The 23,084-nt window shown below is 42.4% G+C and overlaps 2 protein-coding genes and 1 long non-coding RNA gene across 4 annotated transcripts in view; 1 reads left to right on the top strand and 2 right to left on the bottom strand.

Annotated features, from left to right (window-relative positions):
• Window positions 1-23,084, bottom strand: part of LOC133839656 (metallothionein-3-like) — a 128,699-nt gene that overhangs the window by 59,200 nt on the left and 46,415 nt on the right. The gene's annotated exons all lie outside the window — the stretch shown is intronic.
• The window catches only part of LOC133839657 (homeobox protein 5), a 152,986-nt gene that overhangs the window by 16,707 nt on the left and 113,195 nt on the right, over window positions 1-23,084 (bottom strand). The window lies entirely within an intron of this gene.
• On the top strand, window positions 2,891-3,851 carry LOC133839658 (uncharacterized). 2 transcript variants are annotated; one of them, XR_009894117.1, is made up of 3 exons: window positions 2,965-3,154; window positions 3,226-3,386; window positions 3,488-3,851. It is a non-coding gene; the product is annotated as an uncharacterized LOC133839658 (long non-coding RNA). The 2 variants fall into 2 exon arrangements; XR_009894116.1 differs by having other exon boundaries at window positions 2,891-3,154; window positions 3,226-3,851.

Below are 23,084 nucleotides of genomic sequence, written 5' to 3' on the forward strand. Positions count from 1 at the left end.
CATGCTTCTAAACGGAGCTTTCACATGCACGCTATGCATGTGAGTTGAGCTTTAAGAATTGCACTGACAGCTTTAAAAGCTCACGCACACAATTACAATTTATTTGCTTGAAATTAATACACTTGTCGGTGAATTGCGTTATCAGCTTTTATAATTTCCTATTGCCTTCACATTCAATGAACATTTCACTTGACAGCGCTGCCTCCTCCTACCCCCCTCTTTTCTCTCTCTTCTCATTCTCATATATAAATATGTATGTAGTCGCATTTACGTGCCTTGTATAAATAACAAGTTTTCTCTGCTTTCGGTATTTCGCTTTCCATTTTCTGTGTGTATTTTTTTCTTTTTTGGAAGGGGGCCGCAAACATAAACAACCCCATACCCCAAAAAAAGCAGCAACGAAAAACCCAAAATGCCAGAAGCAGAAGCAGAAACAGAAGCGGAGGAGAATCGAAAAAGCAGAAACCAGAACAGCTGTGGAAAGGACAAACACGGAATTGGGTCAACTGTATATAGCCATGCTATATTTATGTATTTCACTTTTGGGGGGTTGCACGTTTCCCGTGTCCCTGTCCCTGTCCCTGTCACATGAAAAGCGTCAGCAGAAGCAGCAGTAGCAGCAGAAGCGTTAGCGGCGGCTGTTAACTTTGCAAAAATAACTGGGCCAAAAAGAGCGGCCGGGCTAATAACAGTGACAGAGAGACAAAGCGAACAACTGCGCGCGCATTTGGCCAAAGAGCGATGTAAATAGGCTATAAGAGAGCGAGAGCAACGAAATCAGGTTAAGAAGAGAGACACACTGGAAGTGTGTTTGTTTTGATTTGCAGCAGCAGCAGCCGACGACGACGACGACGACGACGACGACGACGATGTTGAAATTGGGTCAATGGAAGCGCATTAACTGCCAAGTTTTGCCCAAAAGCGAATGTAGCATAAATTATTGACTTTTACATAGAATCGGGCTGAATAACAGTCTATAAATAGCACACTTCATGCAAGAGTAAGTGAGTGTGAGTGAGTGTAAGTGAATGTGGCAGAAGGCAACTCAGCATCAGGTTGCACTGGCATTCATATTCGCTGAGGAATTCAGTTCCTTCCCCCAAAAGGCAAATAAAATATGTAAAAATAAGTAAAAAGCTTAGACAAACACTCTTGCAAACTCTGTTCGCTCTAATAAGGCTTAATTTTTTTTTTGGGAGCAACATTCGAATTGCACTCACGGCGACGTTTATACTCGTATATTTCACAGCGCGCTGACGACATAAAAGTCAAAGGCAGCGCACAAAAGTAGGCAACGCAAATCGTTGTCCTTATTATCCTCGGGCCAGCTGGCAATTTTATGCGCACCATTAAAGCTGCTTAAGCGCCTCATGGCAATCTTCACTCCAGGGGAAAAACTGGGGAATACACTTCTTATGTGTTCTGCTCTGTATTCTGTGTTGTGTTGTGTGTGCTCGTCATTTGCATTACCGAGACAACCGAAAAATGCCCCAGGCAACGCCTCCCGCCCCGCTTTGATTTACATATAGATACAAATAGAGAGCGTATCTCTCGCTCGCTTCTAGATATTAAGATATTATATTCAAACTGAAAATGCAATTGATTGAGCCACATTTTTGGTAGCCTGGCTTATTTGCATGCGGTTCAAAATGGGACCAAGCGAAAGCGTTATCGCAACCCCAGCAGGCAAACCCCAGACCAAGCAAATTGGGTCACATCAAATGATAACAGACCCAAACAGCAGCAGCATAAAGGGCTGACAGCAGAGAGAGAGAGAGAAGGCGGAGGGGGAGGCAATTGGTTGACGCTTTCAACAACAATTTTTGGGAGCTTTGAGGCCTTTGGTTGGTTTTACAGGTAACATAATTGCCGCCAGCTAAAATGCTTTTGGGTTTTGCCTCAATGTGGTTTCAAAATGTTGTTGCTTAAATAGTTTGTTCGCCCTCGCTCTGTGTGTGTACTTTAGGGGTGTGTGTGTGTATGATTATTTGATTTTCAGCTGAGCTCACACATGAGTATAAAACATGATTACCTCAATTTGTCGCCCTCGTCTGGAAATTCGCTTCAAACTTAATTTGATTGCGTATAAATAAACACGCGACGCTGGCGACAGTGACAAACTGACAGAAATGTGTGTCTACACACAAGCACACACAACACACACACACACAAGTTGAGAGATCATGCATATGTGTATGTAGATATCATATGCATACATAACTGATGTGACAATCGCACGCGAAATTGTCATTTCTGAACGTCAACGAGGAAAGTTGCGTTGCCAGGAGTGAAAAAGAGCGAGAGAGGAGACGAAAAGAATGTAGGAAAGAGCGAGAGGGGTAGCTAACATGATTGAGCATGTCGCGAAAACGACATGGAAGCTGAGTTGAGTGTTCATTCATGTTGTTGATTTTAACAGTAACAGCTGTGCGTGTGTGTGTGTGTGCATGTGTGTGTGCGCTTGGGTATGCGAAAGCAAGACAATGAAAATGGCGTCGATTTGCAAACATATTCACATATTCACATGTGTATGAATACAACAAGAGCGCACTGGACAGACAAAAGCACAAAACTGACTGAGTTGACATGACAAAAATTTGCTGGAAATTCAGCTTAAGGGTTGCCCGCACAACATACACCACACACACACACACACACACGCGGGGCAAGTTTCGCATTCATATATACAAAATTTATGTGAAAAGTTCGTGAGTGCTTCAAGTTGTTACCGAAAACACATTTGAAATGAAAATTGTTTGCCAGCTCAAAGCTTCAAATTGCATGCACAATTGTTTATGGCCGCCAGAGCGAGAAAGCGACTGAGTGTGTATGGAGGAGAAGAGGAAGCATAACGAATTTGTTGACGCTGCCTAAAAGTAGGCAACACTTTTGCAACGTGCGCCGACACATAAATTGCAACTCAAAGGAAACTCTGTACGTAATAAAACAAAGCTGCGTCATGCTTTCAATTTTCTGTAATATAAATTTTCGCAAATTTGACAAGTCACAAGACAAGCGACATGACAATAAAATGGGACACTCAATAAATTACATTTAAATAACATTATTATTTTCTCAAATGCACAGGGAAGGAAACTTAAGCTGTCAGAGTCGATGAGAGATTTTCATTGCCGTTGGATTAATTATTTGATAAGTAAGCGAAAGAAGGAAGGAGTATTATTTCATTTCAATTTCAGCTCTTAATTGGCTTGATTTCCTTGACAGCATATGAAAACTGAGGAGTTGCTGATCAACTGCAAGTTATAGCAGTCAAAGTCGATGTCACTCTGTCTCTCTCACTCACTATCTGTGTTTGTGTGTCTTTTCTGTTGTGTGCTGTCCAGCACAGACGAGTCGTTGACTGTGCCAAGCGACAACAATATCCGGTAGGACTCAATTTACCACAACATCTCCACCCCCCATCATCATCTTCTTCTTGCCACACACACTCGTTCACTTGCCTCATTCACATAAAATGGCTTATCAGTGAAAAGGCTCGAATTACAAGCAGGCAAACGTGGCAAGCAAACGACAACGACGTCGACGTTGGCATCCTTTTGGCCAACGTACTAAAGCAACCCTCTTTTCACCGCAAGTTAATGGACCAAGCTCCACAACAGAGTCAGAGTCAGAGTCGGGGCAAAAAAACAGGCCTGATTATCAACGCCATTGTCACATCTCCAACGACAACGACGTCGACGACGACGTCAACGAAGAGTCTTGCAACAAAAACACAATGCCTGGAAATCCAATTATGACATAAAAATTTGCGTAAATTGTGAAATGTAAATTTTGTCAACACTTTTTGGCAACTAAAAAAGGGTTTTTTGGTGTGCCCACCCGCAACGCAAGATAAGCAAGCTCAAATTATTATTTGACACACGTAAATTTTTGCGGGGGCGGCAGCGATAATAAAATCGTAGTATAGCTAAAGTATATATATAGAATATATATGTATGCCAAGTAGCTTTGCATTTGCCATTGACTTTTATTGCTGCGGTAATTGCCAAATGGAGCTTGAATGGGTCGTCCTGTTGTTATGCCCACTGTGCTCGTCGGTTAATCAATGTGCCCAAAGTTGGGTTGCGGTTTTGATGATGCTTTAAAGACCCAACTGGGCAGCTAGCAAAGTAATTGGCTTAGAATCAAATATGAAATTGTGACAGTTGTGACCTTGGCCAGGAGAAGAAGGAGAGATAGACACTTCTTGGGCAGCTATAGTTAAGTGACAGAACTATAGAGAACTGTTCAGCCCCGCAGAAAGTAAATGCTATCTGCTATATTATTATTTCTGTGTGTGTACGAGAGAGGACAGCTTGATGGCAGCTCATCTATTTCAATTAAGCTCTGACTGGGGGCTACTTTTATAGGGGCTGTTGTCGTTGTTGCTGTCGTTGCTATTGTGTTGCTCGTGCCTGACCCGCATGTTGACCCAGAATGCAATGCAATGCAAAGTAAAAAGGCAAAAAAGAAGCCGGGGCAGCAAAGTAACTAGGTCACTTTGGCTAACCAATTGACGAAATACTCGTAGTGTATGCATGCTGCTTGCCAATTTTTGTATTTTATTTTGTTCGTTTCTTTTTTTGTTTCATCGTTTGTTGCACATTGCTGATATAGCACAAGGTTCTGGCGCCTGGGACGACCTTGCCACAAACTGTGGCGAGGCTGTACCAAAAACACTGGCAGCAGCAGCAACAGCAGCAGCGAGTGAATGCATCAAGGCCTAGCGCATACATATTGCAGTAACTGTACATTGGAAAGTTATGTTTACTTATCAGCGAGAGAGTGAGAGAGAGAGCAAGAGAGAGACAGAGAGGGAGCGCAGTGCAGCGCAGCGTAGGGAGCGCTTCCTCTTTTCGCACATTGTACAATCAAAAGTAAACCAGGTCAAGCGTCAAGCCAACTATATATAGAGAGAGGGCCCCACACATGCATACGATTATGTGTGTGCATGTGTGCAGTAAGTCTGTAAGTGGTGTGGCAAGTACATAATGTGCCACACACTCACACACACACTCACACTCAGAGCATAGTCTAAGAGTCTTATGATTTAAGCCCAGCTGACAAAATACGTTTCCCACTCTTTCGATAAGCCATTATTGTAGCATACTTTTTGGGGCATTGATAATACGACTACAAGCAAAATGATTTTGAATTTAAATTACATTTCTTCTCTTGTGCACAGCATACAGGAAGGGACCTAAACCTTAAACGCTTTAAACTCTTTACAAATTTGAAGGACATCTTGAGTGGGGTTCGACTATTAAAGTAGCGCATAGACGGCCAGGGAGGGAGTAAGGTTGGGACTCAGCCCTTGGGACACATTTCAATTTGGCTCTCTAAAGGCAAACGCATAAACTGCCAGACAAGAAACGTTGATGTACGAGGCGTCCCCAGACTTTGGGGACTGGGGACACGTGTCTTCTTGACACGACGACACAACGTAACGCAAAGTAACGTAACGTACCAAAAATGGCCACATAATAATTCCCAAAACTCAGCGTACACGAAAAATAAACTAAAAAAAAAAAATACGTAGAAAAATGGTCAAAAAATAATCAACTTGTGGGCCCAGAGCTTTATGGACACCAAAATGGGGAATGGAATGGCATGGCGTGGCATTCAACATGCATCAAGTTTGGGGCAGCATTTTTCGAGAGGAGCGTGCGACAAAATGTTGCCAACATTCGCCCGAGTTACGTTCTGTCATTTCATACGGAATCGTTATTGGACAGCAAATATTGGTAAGGGCTCGATGCTAGCGGGGGATTACCTAGAGGTAAGGGAAGAGTGAGAAGGGCGGAGTGGAGTTGAAAGCGGTTTATTGCGCACCTAAGAACCTACCTGCCAACACACACAACCACACACACACAGACACAGTGGCAAAACCACTCTACGGCTTTAAAACTGCACTGTCGATGCTGTATTTGAAATGCTATTTGATGTGCTGTCAAAGGAGCGACTATAAGCCGCTTATGGCCAGCAAATTAGACATTTTCAAAGTGCTTAAAAAAAGGGCCGAGCTTCAAACTTTCAAACACTGCTGTTCGGCTCATATTGAAATGTATTAGCCAAGTTATACAGTTGTTCGATGGCAAATTAATCAGATCAACACTGTCCATCGATAACAGTGTTCGATTAGTTAGTGAACTTTTCTATGACTTCTGCTTTAGTTCTAGGCAAACTTTAGATTTTCGTATTGTAAATATTTCAACTGCATGCAAATAGTCTTAGAAAGTCAATTGCAAAACTTGCAAGTTGCATAAAAAGCGAATCCATATATGAAGAGGCTAAAGAAAAGAGTAAACCATAAACCATATCGTTATGACTTCAACAATTTCACACTCGCAATCGCAATTCAACTCTGAAAGCAATACCAATACAATTTGAAATTCAATTCCAATGCACACGCACGTAACGAAAATAAAAAATAGAAGAAAACAAGAGACACCGCAAGTGAAGTAAAGAAGAGAGAGAGAAAAAAATGTGGCAAAAAATTTGAAAGCAATTTCATTTTTGGAAAAACAAATTTCGCAACAGCTTCGCTTCGACTCGCATTATATATAGATAATTTTCATTTCGCTTTTCTATTTCTGCTGTTTTTTCTTATTTTTTGCCTGTTTGTTGTTTACTCTGCTTGCATATTTCATGTGGCTCCAGGCTCCGAACCCTTTTTTGCAATTTGGCGCTTCTTTGGATTTACGCTGGGATTTAAATATTCAATTTCTTAAATTCCACGGCACTTGAAGTTCTGATGCGATAAGCCGCCAGACCCCAAGCATCGCAGCACACTCACTCACTCACTTAGTTACAACAGTTTTGCTATCTAGCTATGTTAGCTTCAAACAGCTGCTTCTAAACCATCCAATTTGCTATAGGAATTAGGTTTTTTTTTTTTTGCCCTTGCTGCCCTGTTAAACTTTTCACTCTACATTTTAGCTCTGTGTTTTCCCAGCTCTTTGGCGTTCCACATTTTCGTTGTTTTTTTTTTCGGGGCGGCTCTTTTACAAAAACTTTTTGCCGGCCAAGTGTCGACGCGTTTAATTGCAAATGATAACAGGGCCATGCTTAAAGTTGTCTCCTTTGCTTTCCTCCTTGGCTTTTTAATTTCTACTCTTGCTGACCCAATTTGCAGCTTTTTCATTATTTTTATGCAAGCAGCCAGCCACATAGAAGTAGAAGAAGAAGCGGCAAGGCAACATCAGGACTCTGCTGCTTCTCTAGCGAAAGTGTCGCCCATTTTCCTGGTCCTGGTTTTTCATTATTTGTTTTTTTCCTTCCCATGTCGTTACTTTGCTTTCGCTTGGCTTCAGCTTCATCTCCATCTCCATCTCCATCTGGAGTCCTACTCAGTGACTGTGCGGCATCTTCTTGTTTAGATAAAATGCCAAATACCGGAAGATTTTTAATTAGAATTTTGCTTCTTTGTTTTTTTTTTTTGTTTTGGTCGCTGCCACCCTCAGACCTCATCTCAATTATTGACTCGAGACAATAAGGCAAGCAGCTAAATGGGCGGGTAACTGACAACTTTGGCCCGCAAAAAGAGTTCAAGTGAAACAGAAAGAGAGTGAGAGGGAGAAGAACAATGCTCTAAATTTTTGGCGATTTGCTTGAAACAGGGCAATTCCAAAGACCTACTGTTGCTGAATGAATGAATGCATCGACCCCAAAGTAAGAGCTTAAATCATTTTAATAATCCTTTACATTTACTTGGCCAGGACTTTTCTTTGGGGTCTTAAGTCCAGCTGCCTTCCATTGTTTAATTTGCTACCCGCTGGTTTTGCTTCTCCTTCTTGTTATTGCTTTCTTTTGTAATTTAATACACAGCATTTCCTAATTAATTCCCTTTTTTTGCTTTTGCGGTTTTTCCAGCTGCTTAGCAAATCATAAATCGTAATACGATACGGGACGATAATTTCGTAACTATGGGGCGTCCAAAACTGAAGTTATTTGTTTCGCTAAACAATTATTTATAGCTGCACATTTAATAGGACCTTAAAGTGGCACAGAAGACGTTTAATCAAGCAAATTATAAAGCTGCCAAAATAGGATTAATTATTTCACAAGGTGAATACACAATTGAAAGCCTCATTACGCTGAAAGCTTTTATCTACTGTACTTTGAAATCACTTTTCAATTGTGACAACTTGGTAAGAAGTCGAATTAAAATGGCATTCAATTTGAGCTGGTGGCGCTGGCGCACAACATTTGCATTGATGAAATGACAATTGTTATTTGAAAAACTTCAAATCAGACAAAATGCAAATAACTTTGGCTGCAGGATATCATAGCACAAAAAGAAAAAACGAAAATAATAATAGACACTGGGATGTGGAGCAGCTGCTTGAAGCAAATTCCAGCTATCGTTGCCATCGACAAGCGAAAGTGGATGGAAAAAGAAGGCAAACAAAAAAAAAAGAAAAAGAACCGACTCGTTGCCACAATAATTTTCATAAATTTTCCAGTTTTCGGCAAACGAAATTTCCGCATTTTTTTTACTGTGCGCAATCAACACAAATACAAGATAGAAGAAAAACAAAGAAAAATGCAGTAGTCGAGAAAGTCGATGATGTAATGGACAGCGCAAACATTTCATTTGAATAACTTCGTAATCACCAGGCAGGCATACTCTAAAAGCCTGGACCCTGGCAGACGTGGCGTATGAGCAACCTGAGCAAAACTACCAAAAAGCCTCAAATAGAAAACAAAAAAAAATAGCACAAAACAAAATAAAAGAGGAAAAAAACATCGAAATCAAATTGCCTTTTTGCTCAATGGGTGATTTTTTGTTAGTCGAGCAACGGATTTTTATGGCTAACTTTGTTATGGCTGTTGCTGCTGCTATTAGGGGGCGGGCGTTGATTGTGGCACGCCCACTTGAAGCAAAAGGTTTTCGACTTTCAGTTGCTGTAGCTGCTGCTGCCTTTGGCGTTAAATGTTGCCTGGCTTTAAAATGTTATTTGCAATTTTGATTTCGACTCAATTGCTGCTCCAGACAAGGCAACGCTTTGCGTTTGAGGAGTTTTGCTGCAAGTTGTCTTCAATAAGTTTACTTACAGCATTGGGCATTTGGCAAAGTCGGGATGTGGTTGTGGAGCAGTGTGGCAATGCGGTGTGGCAAGCACTCACCTGTAAAGACACAGACAGAGAAAAAAAAGTTTCGAAAATTAAGTGTGTGCAACATTTAACTTTACATTAAATTTGTAAGCGAACGACAATCGATCGATCGAATTCGATTAGCTGTGAGATAGATTGAGCACTGGCATTGGCAATTGAGAGTTTGGGAGTTCGCTTTATTCGCGCCTGGCACAAAACCCGAATTCAAATCGAATTGAGCCCTGCACTTGCGGTCTGTGTTTGTGTTTGTGTTTGCATGTCATCGCCGCTACTCTGGGAGATAGCCTCGTGTGCCCATTTCCAAGTTTACCATGTCGGGGTCAAATAGTTTGCCGACAAGCTGACGTGCACAAACCAATTGCGAATTGCGCCTATAAATATGCATTACACACACAGCACAGTCAACGATTCGTATCGCTCTGTTTTCATTCGCTTTTAATACCCTGTAACCGGGTCACATATGCTCGCTGATTCAACTAAGAGATTAGACGACATTCTATTTGTTTTGTGCTGCAGTCTGTAATTACTACGAAGTGCTTGGCAGTCGACTTCTTTTTGCATAGGTTCCTTTTTGGCATTTCATGTCGCAGCTCATTTACAACAAATGCCAGGCATTGACATGATTTCTTCGCAAAGACTTGTTTTGCATTCACGTCTAATTGCCACGTTAATTGTAAGCAATTACAAAACAAAAATTACAGAAAAAATACACCCTGGAAGGCCGACACTAGACGGGTCTATTCGGCATTGCAACTTGCATGTCGAGGCTGCCTTTTTTCGGTAGTCTTACAATTCTTGGAAAAACCTTTAATTGACTTGACTGTTTTTAATGATATTAATCCATGACTAAGAGAGCGAATAAAACGCAGTCCAAGAGATGGAGAGAGAGGGAGAGGATTGCAAAGTCAAAGTCATGAGTCGACAATAAATTTGGTTAATTAGCAAAAACGTCGCTTGGAACAAATTAAAAATGGAAACAGCAACAACAAAGAGCTGGACAATTATGCGGGGAGGTGCGCGCGTGTGCAGCAACAGCAACAGTAACAGCAACAGCAAGAGCAACAACAGCAGCCGGCAATTTGTCATGTACGTGCAATTAATCAAAAGTTGAATGACTGCAAAGGCTGCGCGTCTTCGTTCGGCAACTGATTAAAGTGATGCTCTCTCTTCTTCGGTTTGTTGTTGCTGTAGTTGTTGCTATTAAAGAATGTTTGTGCGCCGCAAAACTGACAACGATTGCAGCTCGTGAAATTAGTCATCATTACGCCCACGCATACACCGACCAACCAACAAACCGACCAACGGACCAAAGAAAAAAAAGCATTGCATACTTGTGGGCGAAGCAGCGTGATGCCGTCAGACTGTGATGGATGGATGAGGCGTGTGCTGAGATAATTGACCTCTAAATATACTTGCGCACAGTCGACGCACAAAAACACACACACACATACACACAGCTTAAAAGTCGCAAACCCATTGAGCAGCCTTGCATCCCGCGCCGCAAAGTAGGCTAAAAATATGGCACGAAGCGCAATGATGATGATGTTGGTCCAATAACCTTTTGGGCTGTCGGCTTTGCGCATAGCTTGAATGCCATTGACACTGCTCTTGCTTCTTCTTTTTCTTTTGGTTCAGTTTAGCTCTCGGCCTGAAACAGATACTCATTTTGGGCCAGGAGAGCAACGGCGACGGCAACGACAACGACAGCAGCATCTCAGCATAAGAAGTCATTGCTCGAGAGGCTCACGCACTTCTCTTTGCTGCCCATTCCAATGCTGCCGCTGCTGCTTTAAGTTGCCTCAACTTTTGTTTTTGTTTTCTGTTCGCTTTGTTTTTGCGTTTTGTTTGTTTTTTACTTTTGCTCTGCGTTTATTATTCTCGCTGTTGTTGTTGGTGTTGTTGTCATCGTCGTGGGGATTTTATGGCTTTGAGGCAGGCGAGCTACGAGCTACGCGTTGGCGTTGTGGCGTCGTGTCTGCCTTTTTGGCAATGCGTGCGATTGCCCCGTTTCAAGGATACTTTGCTGCTGCTTTGGACTTTTTCGTTTTCTCGTTTTTCTGGCTGCCTTTTGGCATTTTATTGTGTCGTTGGCACGCATCGAGCCAGCGAGCAAGCGAGCAAAAAGTTAAATGGTTAATCATAAAAAAGCAAATAGGTAGATAGACAAACATTAGAAGAGAGAGAAAGAGAAAGTCTGTCGTTTGTCAAGGATTCTCAAATGAAAAGCGTTGCCTAATTGAATTGAGTTTTCGACTTTGAATTGATTCGGACTTCTAAAAAGCACCTTAATTTATTTCGAACTGAATTTAAAGCCACTTTTGTCCCACTGTAACTGCGTTTTTCGCACCTTGGGGTTAAAAGGAACTTTGTGCCATTCGCTTATCTTGGCCAACACTAATTGCTGCCTAAACATAAAATGAAACACAAAACTTTAAGCCTGTAAATTTCATTTACTGCTTTCACGCTTCGTCTCTCTCTCTCTTTCTAAGACTGTTTGCTGTCTCTTTTTTGTGTGTGTGCGCCATTTTGCCAATCGGTGCGTTGACTGTGCCAATGTCCTGGCGATTGGCCAAGGGTTTGAGTCGCCCACTCACAGAGAGTTTTGTGCCGCCTTCTGCAGTTCACAGCTTTACAACAGCGAGAGTTGAATAAACTCGCAGTTGTTCACGATATTTATGTCTGTCTGTGTTGGTGTCTGTGTATGTGTGTGTGTCAGTGTGTGTGTATTGTTTGATGTATGTATTTAGGTATGTAAAATTGTCAAATCCGTCTAGACATTGAAGGTCAATTCTGGGCTAACGGTTTGAGGTTCACTCTCAACTGAACTCGACCTCAACGACAGGAAAATTCTTCCTTTTGCCACTGATTTCAATTCCATTTGCCTTGCTAATTGTCATACAACATTTATTCGATTTGATTTACGAAATAAAAAAACAAAACGTGACTAACGCTGCGAGTTGTAAAAAAGACACTTGGACTTTAAGCTCGAGAACTCGAAACGTAATTTAATTGCAGTTTTGTTTTACAATTGCAATGAAACTTTGTACAGCGATTGCTCATAGATCAGTTTTTTGAGTCAAGAGAGAAAGAGAGAGAGAGAGAAGAGAGAGAAGAACGGAGAGAGCTGAACATTGATCGCAGCACATTTTTGTTGTTGTTGTTTGTTTGATTGTTATTCTGACTGCCTCTTGTTGCTGTTTCAATTCAATTTGTAGCGCACTCGCAACCGCTCTTCAATTTCATTTCCTTGGCTGTTGGTGCATTGACTTTAGCGACAACAACAGCAACAATGGCAAAACAAAATGATATCAACGATAACAACTCGTTTTCAGTTGTTTTTCCTCTGGCTGCGTTTATAATTTAATTAAACTAAATGTAATTAGCATGTTAACTCTATAATGCAATCTGCAGCAGCTCTCTCACAGAGAGACTGAGTTCAATGCACTCGCAAATTGCGTGTAATTTGCTGACAAACTCATGAGCAATAAAATATAGTACTGTATATACTCTATATATTCTATATATATAAATAGACTGTCTGACTTTGTCTGATCCCACGATCGAAACTAACAAAAAATAGAACTCGTGGCTGTGCTGTCTTATCAGTCAGCACACACATGGCCTAGGCCCAAGGCCAACAGCGCTGCACTTCCAAATATCAATCTATAATCAAGTTTATTTGTTCACGTTTCTTTTTTTTTTTTGTATATTTTTAACACTTTGCTGGCAACGCACAGACGCAGTTACAATCACGTCGACCTTGATGACAATGAACTCACTTACACTCTTCACACACACACATTCACAGATACACACTCACACTCGCACACACTAAGCGTAGCGTATGTGAAATTGTTTTGTCAAGTGCTCGTCGCTTTGCTTTATAAAATAAAAACATCTATTTTATGCCCATATCGCTTTGATAAGATACGAAGTAGCCCCCATACAATTTGCATCATAAAATATACTTAAGCGATTCTATCTATATAAAGTAAATACAGTATAGAATTGTTATTTCTTTTGGTGTTTTACTGTTTACCAACTTTAACTTTGCTGCCAATAAGTCTGTTGAGGTTTTTACGACACTCTTTCGATATGATTGATATCTAAGTGTAGATTATCGTTGTGAAATATATTCAGAAGTGAAGGGCAATAATTCTAAAGAGGGAGAGAGTTCAATATCAGATAAGCAAGCAATGCGCAAGTTCAGAGTGTGATTAAAAAGGACTTCTTTGGCAACTTTTGTGATTACTCAAAAAGAGTTGACTCACAAAAGTTATTGCATTGCACAATGAAATAAAAATGCATTAGCGGAAATACCTTCAACATATTGTGTGTGTGTGTGTTTGTTTGTTTGCTTTTTAGGGGCCGCCTTCAACTATATTATTAAATATACAATATGAGTGTGCACACAATCGACCTGCAGGGAAATACAATACTCCCGCTTGCTTTTACAAATGTAAAAAACAGAAAATCGACTGTACATTGCTTTATGTCATGCCATTAAAATTTGAAAAGCCGTATCGAGCGATGTCGGTTAATAACAGCCTACAAAATTGTGGCAGATGACAACCACAGCGCCAAAGTGGGCGGAGGGGCAACAAAAAAAAAAGCAGAAAAATGAAAGAGGGGCAAAAAAATGATTGCAGCAAAGCGGGGGGGAATATAAATATCATGGAGGCGTCTCAGCGCACTGGCACCTGGCTCCTATTACATGCGCACGGCATTATTACAAAGCCACCAACAGCAACAATTGCAAATAAAAGCTAATATTAAAAGCGGCAATTTTCCATGGCACCACCGACAACAGCAACAACCAGAAACAACAACAGCAACCAACCAACTAGAGCCACCCAACTTTGCCTTTGCTTTTTGCGTGCCATATGCGAGTTCGAAAGGATTTCCGGTTTATGCTGTTGCTTGCCAACTGCCTACTCCGTCCCTCCATACCTCCCTCCCTCCCAAATTGCAAGCTCCCTCCGTAACCTTTTGTAATTGTTTTGTTAGGCAAATGCAAAGCACATGGCAAATGCCACGTCTTCAACAGCGAGCTAATGACCGAGTCAATATATATTATTTATTTATACCTAGATTTTCTCGTGGCAAAATTTGAAACAAACTTGATCTGCGTGCAAACATAACAAATGCTGTCGAAAAAATTATAGCTCTATCAATTCTGAGATCTAGGTGTTCATACGGACGGACGGACAGACACACAGACGGACAGACGGACAGACTGAAATTGCATTTCGTCGCTAGGTGCCAGCAACATTTTTAATAACAAAAATATTTGTTAGAGTTTGTAGAGAGTTTCGTCAAAGGACCGCATGCCAAATCTAATATAAATAGTTTTGTCAGCAAAAAGGACTCGTAATTAGCGAGCACACTCGACTCTAACTGAAATGAAATGAATCTATGCGAAAACTCGAACATATGCCAGGACAGCAGCAGCAACAACAATTCGCCTGCAGCGTGCATGGCAATACTTTTTCTTCCTTTTCTTCCACTCTTTTTTTGTTGTGGAGGTTGTGGAGGAGGCGGAGATGCGTTGCAAACACGACTCGTGCTCGAGCGTGCGTGCTGGGCTTCATCTTGATGCACTGTGTGTTAATCCCAAATCAAACAAAAATTGAGACGAAACGAACGAACGAACGAACGAAGGGGAAAGAATATGCAGGAGCAAGCAGAAGGTAGCAGGCAGGTTTCAGCTTTGGGTTTTGTCGATTGTGTTGCACTGACTTGAACCTGAAGTGCAGGCGTTCTACGTTGTACGTGCTGCCTGCCACAAGTAAGCCCCTAGCAGATGTTGCCCTCTGTCTCCTGCCTCCTGCCTTCACTTGCAACTAGAGTTGTGCTGTTGCTCCACCTGCTCGCACCTTCGTTCTTCGTTGGCTGCAATGCTCCTGCTGCTGGTCGCCTGCTGTTGCTGTTGCCTGTAGTTGCCTGTTGTTGCTCTTGTTGTTAGCCATGGCTTTGTTTTCGATTTGAGCTTCGTTTTTGCCTTTGCTCGCCGCCTTTTTGCAACGTTTACATTTTGTTGTTGCTGGCAATGTTTATGCCGGTTCGTTCGCTTGTTGTTGTGGTAGGCCTTGCTTGCTAGCTGCTGCTGCTGCTGCCATTGTTGTTGCTTATCCTGTGTGTCGTTGAACTCAAAGCCGGTGTGTGCAGCAGAAGGAATAGCAGCAATACACCTAACCAAAGGCCGTTGCATGTCGCCCCCAAACAGCAGCAGATGCCTTTCCACCTTTCCACCTCTTGCACCTCTTGCAGCTCTTCGCTCTGCACTTGACTTTGCCCCCCAATACGGAGCAACAGCCAGCTGCAAACGGGGGCAGGACATAAAAGTTTTGCGACAACTCACACACACACACACAGCGAAGCGCCCCCGAAGCCAAGCATAGAGTGAATAGAAAGGAGCTAGAGCTAGAGCTGGAGCTGGCCATAAGCTTAAGCATAAAAGCCGAATAAGCAAAACAGCCAACTGAACCGAAACTAAAGAAATGTAAACAAGCTAAAAACAAAGTGCAACAGCAAAAGGTTTCATGTTTATCCAGGCGCCATGGCAACCCTGCCAACTACTATATTCAGCTATTTGTGTTTTTTTCATTTTAGATGGCGTGTGTCATGTGCCGATGGGTTGGACAATTTCTGCATAAAAACTCTATTGAAATTTATTTCTGCATCTCTCTGTGTGTGTTGCACTATGGCGAATTTTGTTTTTCGTTTCGTTTTTTTCTTTTTTTCTTTTTTGAGGGGACAGGGCAGACAGCCAATACCATAAATTGTGAGCATGTGTAAATATTTTAGCAGATACAAGCCAGGACTAGAAACGAAAGCAACATGAATGTGTGTGTGTGAGTGTGTGGGCAATATGCGACATGAATTCATTACGAACTGCATAAATTAAAACATAAAAGATACAAGCAACAAAAAAATTGAAGTCCAATTTGGCATGCTAAATGCTTAAAAAGGCTTTTTGCACATAAGTATGGTCGAAACATAAACTCGATTTATATATGGTAAGAGCATAAATTCGACTAGACAAATTGAATGAATCAAGCGCAAATCAAATGCACAAAAAAGTCTTCAACTTGCACACACTTAAAAGATATAGAGATACATACTGATACAAAGTCTAGAGAGAGAGACTAGAGAGACTAGAGAGTCGTAACCTCTGGCAAATTCGTGCTTTAATGTACACATCACGATTAAGAGGGAATGGCCACAGAATATTTCATAATTTCATAGTAAAGCAACTTTGGCCAGTGGCCTTAAGATACATGCATCCAACAGATACAACTGGATTTTCTATGTGTGTTGCTTGGGGGCTTTCTCTCTCTCTCACTCTCTGTTTGTCTCGTTCTCCCTTGTGTCTTGTGCTGTCCTCATTTGCCGACATGTAAAATGATGCGTAAACAATATTCTGACGCATCATTAAAACGCCTGAACAACTGAACGAGGCGCATCGATCAGTTTCACGTTCAGTTGGGAATCAACCCATCGTCGATCCAGAATGTGAGTGTGTGTGTGTGTGGAACGAACATGATTATGATGACGCATCATCGTAGCTACAAAGCTACGGCACTGACCTGCCACAACAACAACAGCAACAACAACTAATTCAATTTTATTCGCTTGGACACGGCTCGAGAGTGCTGGAACTTTAACTCGAGCTAGGGACTGGGTTCGTCATGTCCACCTTCAAACAGAGTTCAACTGCCTCGAGAGTACGCAACATGCCACGCGCTCTCTCTCTCTCTCTCTCTCTAGCTCTTTCTAGCTCTTTGTGTGTATCGCTTGATCGTTTGCTTGCTTCGTTGTCGTTGTTGTCGTCGTCGTCGTCGTCGTCGTCGTCGTCGTTGTTATTGCTGCAGCATGCTCAGCGCTTGTTTATGCTGATCTCTGTAATGAGATATAATGCCGGCCGGCCGGCCTGCCCCAAGACAACCAAAATAACAACAGCAATTGCAATAACAGCAGCTTCTTTACGGCACCGGGCACCTGACCTGGACATGGAGAATGGCAGCTTTGTGCTCCAGCGGGAGCATTGAAGCTGCCTCTACACAAAGGCACTTAAGTTAAGCGAGGGTGGCAACTAAATTTGCAATAAAACTATAAAAATGTTTAACTCGCTTTGCAGCAGCTGCGTTTTAAGTTATGTGCACTTAATGGCCGCTTTATAGATGCTACTAAAATGCACTTATGTACATTCATACTTTTATGTCCAAATAGTTATCGATAAAAGTAACACTAGGAAAAAGGTAGAAAAATCATGAAAAGTAAATAGTGTTGCTAAACTTGAAGTACTTTCGCTTAGTGGCGTCGCAGTTAAGCGAGATGTTGGTGGAAAACTTCAGTAACTGCCCTCGTAACATGTGTACGTATTGTGGACTGAGCCCATTGTGTATTGTGTTGTGTTGTGATCAACAACAAACATCATTATCAGCATTTGGGCCACATCATTATCACGCTGCATTCGTGATTGTTGTCGCAGCACAAACAGCAACAAGAGCAGCAGCAACAGCAATGGCAACAGCAACAACAACATCATTATCATCGATAAGTCGTGCGGCGACAGAAGCATTTGCAGCCTCTGACAAAGTTTTGCTTGCCAAAGCAGTTCACGTATGACAAAGCGAAAGAGAGAGAGAGAGAGAGAGAGAGAAGGAGAGCAACAGCACAGCACTGACCTGGACAAGTGGCCAGAGTGACGAAGTGACGAAGCGGATCCTCAACTGAATCAGCAAATATTATGCATACAGCTGATTCGAATTGCCAACAAAAACAGTGGGCGTAGTTTTGCAAGGGGTGTGTTGATGCGAGGCAACGAACGGGGAGCGGGGTGTGCACAAGGGGTCGTTGCGCTGAACTTCATGCGTGGATATTAATGACCGGCCTCGACCCCAAAGCGAAGTAAGCAACAGCAACATCAACAGCAACAGCAGCAACAAATCTTCAATGTTTGGCGGGGGTGCACGTTCATGCGGATGCATGGATTATGATGATGACGACGACGACGATGATGATGATGATGCAGCCAAGGCGTAGGAGAATAGAGGAAGAGGCTAGAGAAGAGTGTGGAGGGGGTGGAGGAGGAGGGTGGCTGACTGCTTCTCGGAATGAAGCAAAAAGCCAGAACAAGAAATTGGCAAGCGCGTTCAAGAGGCGCATAAATTACAGCGCAGTTCGTTGGGGCTCGGCTCGGCTTTTGTTTTTGTTTTGTTGTTACTTTTTTTCATTATTGTTGCTATTATTGTTGTTGGCAGGAAATGCATTGCCACCGCATCGTTGTCGCATCGTTGACATTGCAAAAACGCTTTTGCATTGACTCAAAATATAATGAAAATACAAAAAAAAACACCCAAAGACTTTGCCGCCCCAGTCCAATGCCACACCCATTGACAGAGGCAGCAACAACAACAAGCAGCAGCAACATTTTCCACTTGAAGTCATTGCAAAATTTTTGCTTAATTTTTTAATTGCCTCGCAAGGTTTTTGCTGCTGCTGTTTCTTTTGTTGCTGCTCTTTGTTGGCCGCCTGCAATCGAAGTTGGTAATTAAAAATGCGTAACGCGGTTTCTAAAAGTCGCCTTTGTTCTTGTTCACCACTCACAGTCATGTTGTTGTCATCGTCTACCTTGTTGTTGTTGTTGCTGTTACTGTTGCAACTGTGTCGGCCGCCTGCTGCTTTGATCGTGGCAGCAACAACAGCTGGCAAATTCACAGCGCAGCTTGGCGCTGTTTCCTGTCTTGCTAAAAGCAAAGTTTAATTCTTTCTTTTTTGCGTTGCTCAACAACAAATCGCTGCAAATAATAAGCAGCTCCCTTTAAGGGATTCTCCATGCTTTTCTCTCATTTACTAAGCTGCCAACTTACCAAACGACCAGCGACTTTTCGCAACTTTGGCTTTATGCTAAGAAACATCTGTTTACAACTCACCTGCAATGAAAAGAAGATAAAAGGCATTAGTTAAAGCCAAGTAGATTATGTAAAGTAATTGAGAAAATATTTGAACAAAGACTGAAGGAAATATTATTTATATTAAATATTAAATTAGGAATTTCCTTCAAAGGTATAAGTAAAGTTTTCTTTGCATCACATACAAAAATCTGATATAATTTATATACATTATTTATTAAGCAAAGTTGCGTTGTCGCTGTGGTTGCAACCACAAATTGTTGAGCTGAGATTTGAGTCTGACTAAAACCAAAACTTAAACCAAAACTAAAACCCAAAACCAGATGATAATAATGGTTGCCGTAGCCGTTGTTCTGGTTCTGGTAAATCCAAAAACAGAACCTAGCCCAACATTGTTTTTGTTTTCGCCAAGCTCATCCTCATCCTCATCTTCATTCTCATTCTCAGTCGCAGTCGCAGTCGCTGTCTCAATGTTGTCGTGGTCGCCTCATCGTTGTTGTGTTCTCCTTTATTTTTATTTTGTTTTTTAGGTTTTATATCTGCGCCTCAGAATCATGTCGCGGAGCCAGTGAGCAACATGTTTGTGCGCCAGCAACAACAATAGGCGGCAGCAGCAACAACAGCAACAGCAACAGCAACATCAACTTTTGCGAGTGCCGAAGCACTCGGCGATGGCCAAGCCTCTTGCCAGCTGCTTTTTGTGCCACTTCCACACACACAAACACACACACATACTCATTTAGTGATGTTGTTGTTGATAATGCCAGCAATGATGTTGTTGCTGTTGCTGTTGTTGCTGCCACTTGCCATGGACTTGCTCATCAACTGGATTTACTGGAGTGAAAGAGAGCGAACGCGAATTGCAAGTCCAAAGTCGCTGCTGCTTGTTGCATTTAGTCATCGTCCTCCTTCTGCTGCTGCTGCTGCTGCACCACACACTATCATCAACATCACCAACATCATGACGATGATGAGCAACATCATTATTATCATCATCATTGCTGCCCATTCGCTCTACGTTCCACTTCAACACCCGGCACATTGCCTTTCCCACAGTTGTTGCTGCTGCTGCAATTGCTGATGTTGCTGCTGCTGTTGTTGTTGATGTTGTTGTTACTGTTGCTCAGAGTGCAGCAGAGTTCGTTCCACTCGGGTTTGCTTGCTGTATTTCTCTTTTTTTTTTTGTTGGTTTGTGGCGTTGTTTATGTTATTTTCTTCTTCATTTGCTTTATGCTGTTGCCCGCTTCGCTTTGTTTTGATATCATGCATTTTGTTTTGCTATTCAGATTTCTTCTGGATTTTGTATTTTGCTCGCCATTCCCGACGCTCTCTCTCTCTCTCTTGCTCTCTGGACTTGGCTGATAATTGCAGCAGCGAGGCGAGAAACTTGATTCGCGGCACACTCGTGACGTCACTGAGGGCATTCACTTTATGCTGCTGCTGTTGCTGCTGCTGCTTAACTGTTGCTGCTTCTGCTGTGGCTGCAACATGTTGCTGACAGTCGCTGGTCGTATGGGCAATCAATTATTTTCATGTTCCAACTTTGGTTCCATTTACAATTGGCCACTGACAAGCGATTGCTTCGCTTGCTCCTTGTGCCCCATTGTCCAGTTTATGAGACACGAAATTTAAATTTACACATCGATAGCAGAGACACAAAGAGTGAGAGAGCGAAAGAGCGAAAGAGAGAGAGAGAGACTCGCGCCCCTTGTCACGATAAATCAATTGCACTCTTGGCCCCAAAAAACAAAAAAAACGTTGCAATCGCTTTCAGCCTGGCTTTCGAATTGGCCTCAACGGTAGCTCGACTTTCGACTCACAAGACACATGCGATCGTTGTTGTTGTTGTTGCTGTGGTTGCTGCTGCTGCTCACGGTAGCAACATGCAACTGACACTGACACTTACGTATGTTAATGTTGACAAAAAAAGAGTCAAAACAACGAGAAGGCAGCAGCAACCACTCGACACAGAGCAATTGTTTGTTTGTTTTATATGCTGATCACAATCAAAGACTGATTTTTGACAAAAGCCCTAAGCAAAGTGACTTTAAAGGAAAAATACTCAGTGTTGAATTGTTTTCGGATTGAATTTGTTAAAATAACTTTGCCTCTGCTTAACTATTACTTTTAGAAAATTGTTAATTAATATTGGTTGCTGCTTTGCTGCATTGCATAGACAAATTGTCTCGTTTTAGTTTGCAGTTTTGTATGCAGCTCGTTTTGTGCCTGCCTCCATACAAAATGCTAGGCACAATTATTAAGCTTCTGTTAACAATTTGGAAGCATGTTCAACGCTTGACCTTTTTTTTTGTAACGCTCAATTTATGAGCTCAACACATGAGCATTAAACATGCAAAGCGCCATGTCAACAGCAACACTGGCAACAGCAACAACAACAGCAACACTAAAAGCAACAACAGCAACACTGGCGTGTCAGCGTTGCAATTATTTGCGCTGTTGTTGGGAGTTTGAGTTTGAGTTTTTTTTTGGTCTATAGCATGGTTAGAGCAAATAAAACGCCGCCAGAGCCTCACATTTTCATTTGAAGTTGAGGCTGAAGTCAACGTTTTGGGACTTCAACTGGATCATTAGGCGCGCCCTGGAGCCATTAATTTCTGTAGAGCCCGAAAAGTGTTTGCCAATTGGCAAAAGTACACAGCAAAGGAGCGAAGCAGAGAAGCTGCTGGGGTGAAAAGCGAGTGGAAAAGGCAAAAAAAAAACAGAAAACTAAACGCAGCATTTAAGATAAATTTGCGACGATAGCATAGACCAGAGACCAGAGAGTAAAGCAGAGTAGACACAAACTGAGACACAGAGTCAAGTCGTAGTTGTTGTTGTTGCAACATGCGGCACATGAAGTAAGGGCAACAGCAACTGCAGAAATGGCAATCAAGTTCAATGCACAGCAACAAGTCAACACACATACAAAGAACGTGGCCTAAGGACGGCACTGGACTCGACACTGCAATCGAAATCAGACTTGGACTTGGACTCAACTCGACTCGAGTCGACTTCTTGGCCATTTCGTTTTGTGGCTCGAAAACTTTGTCTTACCTTTCAATCTGCTTTAGCTGGGCAAAGGCAAAAACTAAAAAAATACGGCAAAAAGGAATAGGCCAGGAACAGCAAATGCAGCAAGAGCAAGAGCAACCAAAGCAACTGCAACAGCAAATGACAACAACATGTTGCTGGCAAAAACTTAGAATAGAAAGTGGAGCCTCACATGTTTTTTTTCTTTCTCGGCTAAGTTCAATGCTCCATTTGCTTAGTGGAACACAGAGAGCAAGCGAGTTGTTGGGGATTTTGTCTGCAAGGGTTGCCGTCGGCCCGTAAATCAGAAAAATCAACACATAAAAACTAAACAATCGCCTCATTAATTACAATTAGAAGTGTTTATTGCCAAAGCGCAGCCATAAACTCGCCAACCTGCTGCAGCAGCAGGCGAAGACTGGACTCCAAAGCACGGCTTGCGTCATCATCAAAGAAGAGAGTCGAGAGATGAGTTTACTTAACGATCACAGCACAAACATTTTCGCCACATTGCATGGTTTATTTTTTCTTTTCTCTTCTTTTTACTTTTGTTTTTGTGATGCCAGTTGACAGCGTACCCAAGCAAGTCTCTCCCCAGGCAGCAGCCGACGACGACGAAGACGACGACGATGCCACTCGGGGGCATTACTGTAGGATTCATCAATCAACAGCTGTCAGTGCAGCCGGCAGCAGCAGCAGCAGCCGAGCAGCCAACAGCCAGCAGCTAGCAGACGTCAAACCGACCGGTTCTCAATGGTCCACAGTCTGCCCCATCTCGGACTTCTTTCCTGCTGCTGTTGTCCACTCTAAATCAGTATCAGCCGCTGTCCCTTTATGCGTCGTCTGTCACTGCGACTGCGGCGCATGCGCAACGTTTTTGGCCAGTGCCAATTCCAATTCCCATCCCCATCCATTTGCCTCGAGACTCGAGAAGACTCTCGAAGATGGGGGGCACCCTGGAGCTCAGCTTCCTGTTGGCTCGTAACTCTCTCGCTCGGTTCATTCGGTTCGTCTCGTCCA

Source organism: Drosophila sulfurigaster, chromosome 2R (genome assembly GCF_023558435.1).
Source record: "Drosophila sulfurigaster albostrigata strain 15112-1811.04 chromosome 2R, ASM2355843v2, whole genome shotgun sequence".
Taxonomy (NCBI): Eukaryota; Metazoa; Arthropoda; class Insecta; order Diptera; family Drosophilidae; genus Drosophila; species Drosophila sulfurigaster.